At 41.9% G+C, this 8130-nt stretch overlaps 1 protein-coding gene across 2 annotated transcripts in view; it reads left to right on the top strand.

Moving 5' to 3' along the window:
• The first annotated feature begins 69 nt into the window (after positions 1 to 69).
• The window catches only part of LNX2 (ligand of numb-protein X 2), a 62815-nt gene continuing 54754 nt past the window's right edge, over positions 70 to 8130 (top strand). The window contains exon 1 of one of the 2 annotated variants that reach the window (XM_054198879.1): positions 70 to 360. The gene's annotated coding sequence lies outside the window, so the exon portion shown is untranslated. Of the gene's footprint in view, positions 361 to 4957; positions 7532 to 8130 lie in introns of those variants that run through there. The other variant, XM_054198905.1, reaches the window with a different exon arrangement.

The raw sequence follows: 8130 nt of genomic DNA, 5'->3' as shown, positions 1-8130 counted from the left end.
GTTCGGGCGGGCGGGGACAGGTCTCCGGGCAGGGCTGGCCCCTCCTCCGCTGCGATCAGGCGAGTGGCGGGGACACCCCGGCCCGGGGCTCCTCCGCGGCCCGCCCCGGCCCCGCTCCCATAGGCTGCGGCGCGCCCCGGGGCTGCCGCCGGAGTGGCGGAGCGCGGCTGTCACTTGGGCCGCGCCGCTGCCCGGCGGCGGCGAGAGGGGGGTGAGAAGGGGGGACGGGGGCGGGAGCACCGGCCCGGCCCAGACGCGCTCCGCCAAGTGCTGCCCGGAGTTTGCCTCCCGCCGGGCTCGGCTGAGGGGCGGCGGCGGCTGCTGCTGAGGAGAGCGCGGCGCGGAGCCGAGCCGGTGGCGGTGAGTAACTTCCCCGCCGCGGCGCCGGGGTGGCTTCAGCTTCCCCTCAGCTACCGGCGGGCAGGGCGGGGGTCGGGCCTGGTGCGGACGCCGGGTTGGGCCGCCCTTTGCTGGGGGCAACAAGTAGGGAAGAGGGGCCGGGACCCGCCGTGAGGGGCTGAGGGTCGGTGAGCGGGGTCCCCTTGCCCTCGGCCGGGGGAGACCGGGAGGAACCGGAGATGGCGAGGGCTCCGCCTGTCCCCTCAGCGCGTCCCCACGAAGGTGATCTGCGGGCTCCGGTGCTGGGGGACCTGCCCCGAAGATGGCTGGTTGTTTTTTGTTTTTTTTTTTTTTTTGTGGGGGGTGGGTGTCCCTAAATTACACCTGCCCTACTATGGTGTAGCTTTTATTCAAGGAGCTGCTAGCTGGAAAAAAAAAAAAAAAAAAAAAAAAAAAAGGAGTGGAATTCCCGCCTGTGGGGGAGGCAGAAGAACAGCTGCAGGAGCGCGGTTTCAGGTTATGTGTTTTATACAGAGGGAACTCGGGGCTGTGTGTAAAATAATATAATAATAATAAAAAAATAGTACTAAAACTCTCGTTGGCAGCTATTTCAGTGTTCAGTCTCGTCCTCGGTGCTCTGACCCAGGCGCTCCCATTTCCCCCCCCCCGTTTGCTCTTATCACTGAAAATGTGGTTTAAAAACTTAAAACCTCGTGTCTTTTAAGCTTTATCAAGGCATACTTTATCAGCACTCTTGACAGAATATTAGTACTCGGTCAACTAATTGAGAAAGCAATTGCTGGAGCTGTGCTAGTGACAAATCTGACAGTCCCTTGTGACTTTTCTTACCATGTTCCTAATGCATAGCGCTGATTGTTTACTTCTGTAGAAATCCACTATTAAGTACTCCTGAGCTTCATTTAATTCCTTTTTTAATTCCTTTTTTAATTACATGATATTGTGGGTTTGTTTTTTGCCTCTGTGCGAAGTAAAAAATGTCTGTTAGGGATTAGCTTTGGTGTACATTTGCATAGTCTCTGGAAATAAATTTTGAATCATAAAAGCAATTGAGCTTCTGTTCAAGAGAGAAACTGTTCTGAGCTAGGCTCTCATTAAATAAACACTTTGAATCACCATTATTTTTTTTTATTTCTCTACCCAATTCCGTTTGGCTTCACGATGCTTTATTCTAAGCTGCAATCCAGCAGCAGATCAAGGAGGCTTAGGAAGAAACATCAGATGGTTTCGGTTAGTGTCCCTACCACTTGGAAAATAAACATGTTAGTACCATATGCTGCCCTGAATTTATTAAAAAAATTTTCTCAAAGTGGAAACAAGGTATGTCAGTGTACTTGCTAGAACCATAAGACTTAATAAGGGCCCTTTATCATTTACTGTTTTCTTTTAAACGATCAGCTCACTGAGGGAGGAATCATCCTTCCTGAACACAATGCTATATAAAGTGATTAACTCCAAATTCATCAGGCTGCAAAGAAAATCATTGTTCCCAGTTAGATTTTTTTTTTAAATAAAAGAGTATGTAATGTTATGTTTTAAGGTGCTTCTATTATTACAATTCTAAAATCTCTGGATATTGGAAAAAAAAAAGACGTTATTTTAAAATGAGAGTTTTTAGTAATGAATTTCTAACTCTACTGACCTTTAGCTCTGCCTAGTGACTTCAGCAAGAGGTAGCCCAGGGCCTTGGACTCAGGTCTGTGATTTGCAAACACAGAATGATTTCCTAACACAGGACTTGAATCTTCTATTTAAATTAAAAAAAAAAAAATCTACAAATTTAGGGGCAAAACTTTGCAAGAGGAATGTAAGCCGGTGATTGGATGGAAAAGTACTGTTCTCTTGAGACAGTTAGGTTAGTTTAAAAAATAAGCTTATTAAAACCTGTCATGTGTAATTCCGAAAACGTCGGTGTTGACATTGCAAGCTTTGGCATTTGTTTGGATTCTGCTCTCATGGAAGCACTGATGACCTCAGTGAAACTTTGGTTTTTTTGTAAGGCTTTACCTGCACTGAACAGCCAGTCACTCTTGATCTTGGTGTATATTTATGGGCCTGTATCACTGAAAACCAGCAGAAGTTTGTTAGCTTCTAGTTAAAACTGTCTACTTGAAAATACTTCAAAATATTCTCCTCTTTTTTAATCCCATTTTGCTGTACTCTTTAAAAATGTCTTAATATATGTGAAAGCAACTGTGAAGTGATACCAGCAATATCAAAGTGAAATGTCTAAGGATATGATGTGTAACTAGACATTGGATTAATATAAATTAATGTCATAAATCAGCAAGATGGTGCTTATTTAAAGAGCTATTAGATATTAAGAGCTGTAACTAATAAGAAAACAGCCTTCATTCCATGTTAAAGTGCTCCCTGGTGTAAAAGGCACCAGAGGAAACTGGTTGTCTATTTGATACAGCAGTGGCTTGTCTCTGATATTTGAAAATTCTTTGCTGATTTGCTTTGCAGAAGCAATTTTAATGTGACCCCATTGAATTGCATGCTGCTTAATTGCATTATTAGGTCAATGGAGTTTGTTTAGAAATTGTAATGCCTTTCGAAGATGAAAATTCTTTTAAATATCAGTATTAAATTATGTAATCAGGGGGTCATGATGTCTACGGAGCAATAAAAAATAATAATGTTGCGGTGTGGTTTTTTTGTTTTTTATGGCCCCAATTCTGTAGATGTTTGCACTTACATATGTTTACTTTTAAACATCCAAGTATTTATTTTGGAATTAGTAGTTTTTGTTTTAATTTTGGAATCTGTTTTTAGGCTTAATGTTAAGCCTGCATGTAAATGTTTTCAGGGTCAGGATTTATGTTCACAAAGTTCATAGGATAAATCTGTCATGTGTTTTCATACTGGCTGTTCTGTGTTCTGCGTGAGATAATGTAGGTACCTGACTTCTGCTTTGGAACTGGGGGCTGGTTTGTCTACTGACATGTAAAGGATGCTCCCAGCCCTGCTGCTGCGTTAGAGTGCTGTACCAGAGCTGACTTCATCCTTGCAATGTGCTTTGCAATACTACAGGCGTCTCTTTTTATTCCTAAAGTATTGTTACTGATATAAATGTGCATAGAAGTCAATCCTTTACACTCTTGTAGATGCTTATTTCAATTGATGTTAGTTTTACAAGTAATTTGGGAGCTGGAAGACGAGGGAGGTCTCTTGCTGAGCCTCACACTGAGCTGTGCACTAGATGGTGAAAAGGAAAGCTTGAGTATGCAGTTTGTTGGTATAAAAACAGGTAACTTGTGAACATGCAAGATTTTTAATTGTTTTGCATGTCTGCAATTTTTCCACCCAGTTACTCAGAGCTATTTTTCTTTAAAAAATGGAACCTTGGGGGAATGTAGCTCAATATTTGCAGCCTCACTTCTGTTTTAAGTAAGCAAGTTGTGATGTTGCTCTGGGGTTGTGGTATTTTTGTTAAGAATGTCTAGAATTTTCTTGCTGTCATCGCAGCAAAACAGACCAAATTGGGTAAAAAAGTAATTGTGAGGTTATAAATGTGTCAGCTCAATATAGACGTTACATTTTGCCCAGGCAGAGTTGGTTTACTTTGGGATGGAGTGATAGATGGTTGCCTCATTTTGCCTGGCTGTTTTTCCTTCATTCCACAGAGCAGAATGTGCTTTTATATTTCATTGGAGAGATTTGCCACGCTTAGCCACTGTTTGATGGGGTGTACAGAATTTTTATGAAGAACCCTTGTTTGTGGAGCAAAATGCAGTTTGATGAAGGAGTATATCCAATATAGGAACTGATCAGGTTTTAAAATGTTTAAATGGTAGTAATAAGCAGTTATAGATCACGAAGAATAAGGAACTATGACTTATTTGTCTTTTTTCTAGCAACAGAGCACAAAGGAAAGTGATGTGTATTAAAGGAGAACCCGTATGTGTCTGGGCAAAGGGAGGAACCCAGTAGCTGTAGAAAGGCAACTGAGCTTTTGGATCAGGTTGCCTGGAGTGATGTAGTGCTGTTAGATATTATTCAGCACAGTGGGAAAAATGAACAACAAGTTGCCTTGCATTGGTATGTTTTTTGCAGTGGGAGTGATTTTGAAGTGTGTTATAGGCTGTTCTCCCCACCCCAATGCCTGAGATGGCACGGCCACTGCGTGTTCCCATGGGCTTCTCCAAAGAGGTTGCACAAGCCCAGTGGAAGTTGTCAGGATGCTGGCGTCATGCATTCCTGATGGCTGGCTGGTTAGAAAACCATTGGGAATAGGCACAGTTTATGATTGGGTTCGAGTCAGTGTTATACGTTGACACCTTTATCAGGTCTTGCGTTTGTACTTATTGTGAGATTATTTTTTTTCCTTTGCATGCAATTTTTGCTTGAGTCTGAGCTCTCCTCCACAGCCAACCCTCTCAATGCAGTCACTTCCAAAATTTTGGCTCTGAAAGGCCAAAGAATATTAGTAATAGAGGGTTTTAAGTCCTTACCTTCCTGTGGCTTTCTTTGTTCTTCAGATTGGTGCTAATCCTCATTTCTGAGTTCATATGTAGGAAAAAGAAAGCGGGTGCAGCAGAGGCTTTTGGCACAACAGAAGCAAATGGAAATTCAAGCAAAGCTAACGGAGGTAAAATGTCGCTGACTTGTGTGCTGAAAACAGTTCGTGGAAAGCGGTTTTCAGTGGTTGCTGTATTGTGCTCGGATAAGGCGTCGTGTTCTACCACAGGAATGTTGTGTTAGCTTTGAAAGGACCAGCCCATGGGTTTTTTTTCTGACATAAAGCAGTATTTCAGAATCTAGGCGTGTCGTGATTTTTCTGGCTATCAAGTTTTGGTTGGCATTCCTGAACAAAGTCTTCATTCAAAAAAAAGAAGCCTGGCTGGTATCGGCAAGCATTCTTTGTTGATGCATTTTACTTTGTCATAATGTGAACGTTCTTTTAGCTGTGTACCTTGTATTAGTCTCCAGAGAACGAGCTGTATCAGCAACGTACACACATGGCAGTAGAGTAGAGCCTATGCTGGGGTTTTCTGTGGGTATAACGATGTCATCCAAATCATCCCCCTAATTGACATCGCTACCTGCTACACCAGCAAAAACAAAAGAAAAAGAAAACCCACAATCCCCACGGGGCTCTTAAACTAACCATATTTTGACTTCAACACCTTGGGTCCTTCCATCACCTTCAGTAACAGGCTGTGCAGAACAATTCAAAGTCCATCTCATGACTGGGTAGCCTACACCTAGGGCAAGTCACCTTTCAAGGAGGACACTGGAGATGTTGGTATCTGTATGTGCCTCATGGATAGCGCACTGAATATCTGCAATAGGTTAAATACTTAAATATGGACCATATTAAGTTGCTTCTACACGTTTGGAGGTTAAAAGTTATAGAAAAAAATAATCAGTAACAGCTATTGCCACTTCATGCAGAGGAAGATGCCTTATTGTTACTTCCAGGTTGATCCATTTATTTATCGATAGCCTACCCTTCCGTGTGTTCTTGCCTTTTTTTATTAGATCTGTTACCCTGCCCCATATCACAATTCTCTCCTATATTTTTTTTTAAATCAAGTTGTTTAAAATTTGTGTGTAAGCAGACTGAAATAACTGTAAGTGAAAGCTGATCGATACATCACAAGACCATATAGATCCTAATGCGTTGTATAAACTTTCTGGTCATGTTCAAAGAGTTTGCTATAAACCCCATTCTGATCCTACAGCTGTAACTGTACCCTTGGTACATATAGTATGTGTGCACCACAGCTATCACCCAAACCCCCGCTGCTCCCTGGGGCTGCCCCGACTGCTAACTGAGGTTAACTTATTTTTTAAACTTTTTAAAAAAACTTTCTCAGTTAAGCTTCTTCCGGAGCAGGCTGATGAGAATTTCCTTCTGTCTGGCCTCTTTTTCCTGTCTTTATGTCGTTTGCTATAGAGGGGTTTTTTTGAGCCGTTTATTGTTACTGACAGAAGCTAATGAAAGCTCACCCATTGAATTAGTAAAATAGTTCCATGTCTGTGCTAGATCTTGCATTTATGTTAATTGGAAATTAGTACAAGTCAATTCCTGGATTGTTTTTACATTACTAAGCTGTCATTGCTGCTTCTAATGAAGATTGAAGCTTTGAAAATCACTGCCGTATACTAAACCTGTATAAAATGCTATTCAGTCAGTATCAAATGCCTTCAGAATTTGGGTTTGCTTCATGACTATTTTAATTCCTTTAAAATGCTAAAGGTAAAGCTAATCTCGCCCAGGTTATATTAGGCTAAAATACAGATATGTTTGTGTACTTGTGGATCTGTCACACATTTCATCTGAGTGTCTTAAAAAGGTATGTAAGTTAGATCTTTACATACGTATTACAAAGCTTCATAAGAATTCAGCGACAACCACCAAATGTGTTTCTTTTTTGAATCGCCAGTGAAAAAAAGGTATCTTTCTGCTTCATCTGGCAAAATAACCACTCTTCATTCCTGTTATCTGGGGGATGGCTCAGCATGGCTGTTCAGTGCTGATACTTTTATATTCTGTAGCTTCTGATACGTGTCTGTCTATAGCTGGAAGTGACACGAGCTGCATTAGGCTTCACCGCATGTACAGCAGCAAATATGCCTCTCGTGGTGTATTTATACAGCGTGGGCATGATCCTACATACATAATACTTGCAATTTTAGTTCTGGGGAGGTTTTTTCCTCACTTTGAAATCCAATTCGACTGATAGCAGCTGACTTATCTATTGGCTGTGGCTCTCCTGCTTTCTGCAGGGAAAATAACTTTCCGGTGAAGCAAAAGTGAAGGTGATTCAGTGGTGGTAAAAAGAAGAATCAGCAGCACAGTTTCTCTGTGCACTTGACCTGAGCTGTCTTGCCATGTAAGCAGAAAAAGAGAATCTATGGGAAAATTAACACTAAAGTGAGAGGTAATGCAGAATTTTGAGTTACTAGAGTGTGAAATGAAACTGTTAACAGTTCTCTCTTTTGCAGTAAGGGATGTGTGCCACCGACTAGAGGAATGCTGTAAAACTGTAATGCTTTCCTAAGTCATATTTTGAAAAGTTTGAAAAGCTGTGAAGCCAGGAAATGTTCATAGCTAAGAGTCATGCCATTATGAAGTGGAGGATACTTGATGAAGAACTTTTGGGTAACAGCTTGACACGGTTACCTCCTACAAATGATCAGAACCACATGGATTTCACAACAGGTATCATTTGTCTTTAAGTCTCAAGTTTATAGTGAAGGCAACTTATTTCACAGAGTAATACCAATATTGTGCTGTGATTATTTTTTTTTTGCCTCAAAGGGTCAAAGAGGAAAGATTTCTGTTTTAGCTGTGATACTGACTTTGAGGATAAAGATGGTTTGTTCTTAAGTGTTGATGTAGGTGATGCCGCGTATACCTGAAAACCTGCAAAACAGGTTAAGTTGAAATGCAGGAGAGAAGGAACTGTACTGCAATGCACCCACACGTGTTAGGAGCAATTGCTATCCCATATATGCTATTTTTCATGTGATGTATCACATGCTGAGTCCTACTTAGCCATCCCTACAGCTTGCCTGTACAATTGAATCTGCAGCAGTGACTCCATGGGGTCCTTTGTGGGCATGAGAGTCCTTCTGCCTGCTTCTGCTCCCAAGGAAGTCCCTGAATTCACCACAGCTGTGATGATGTGGTTATAGCAAAGCATCCCTTAGGGGATTTCTTTGCTGGGGCTCAATTGCTGCCGGTGCAAATCTGGTTAGCATTCTGCTTGTCATTGAACTTACTTTACATATATGTGTGTATATATATAAAATGAATTT

Source organism: Rissa tridactyla, chromosome 1 (assembly GCF_028500815.1).
Source record: "Rissa tridactyla isolate bRisTri1 chromosome 1, bRisTri1.patW.cur.20221130, whole genome shotgun sequence".
NCBI classification, from domain to species: Eukaryota; Metazoa; Chordata; class Aves; order Charadriiformes; family Laridae; genus Rissa; species Rissa tridactyla.
Note: the sequence above shows the minus strand (reverse complement) of the source record. Positions and strands in the feature narration are given on the sequence as shown.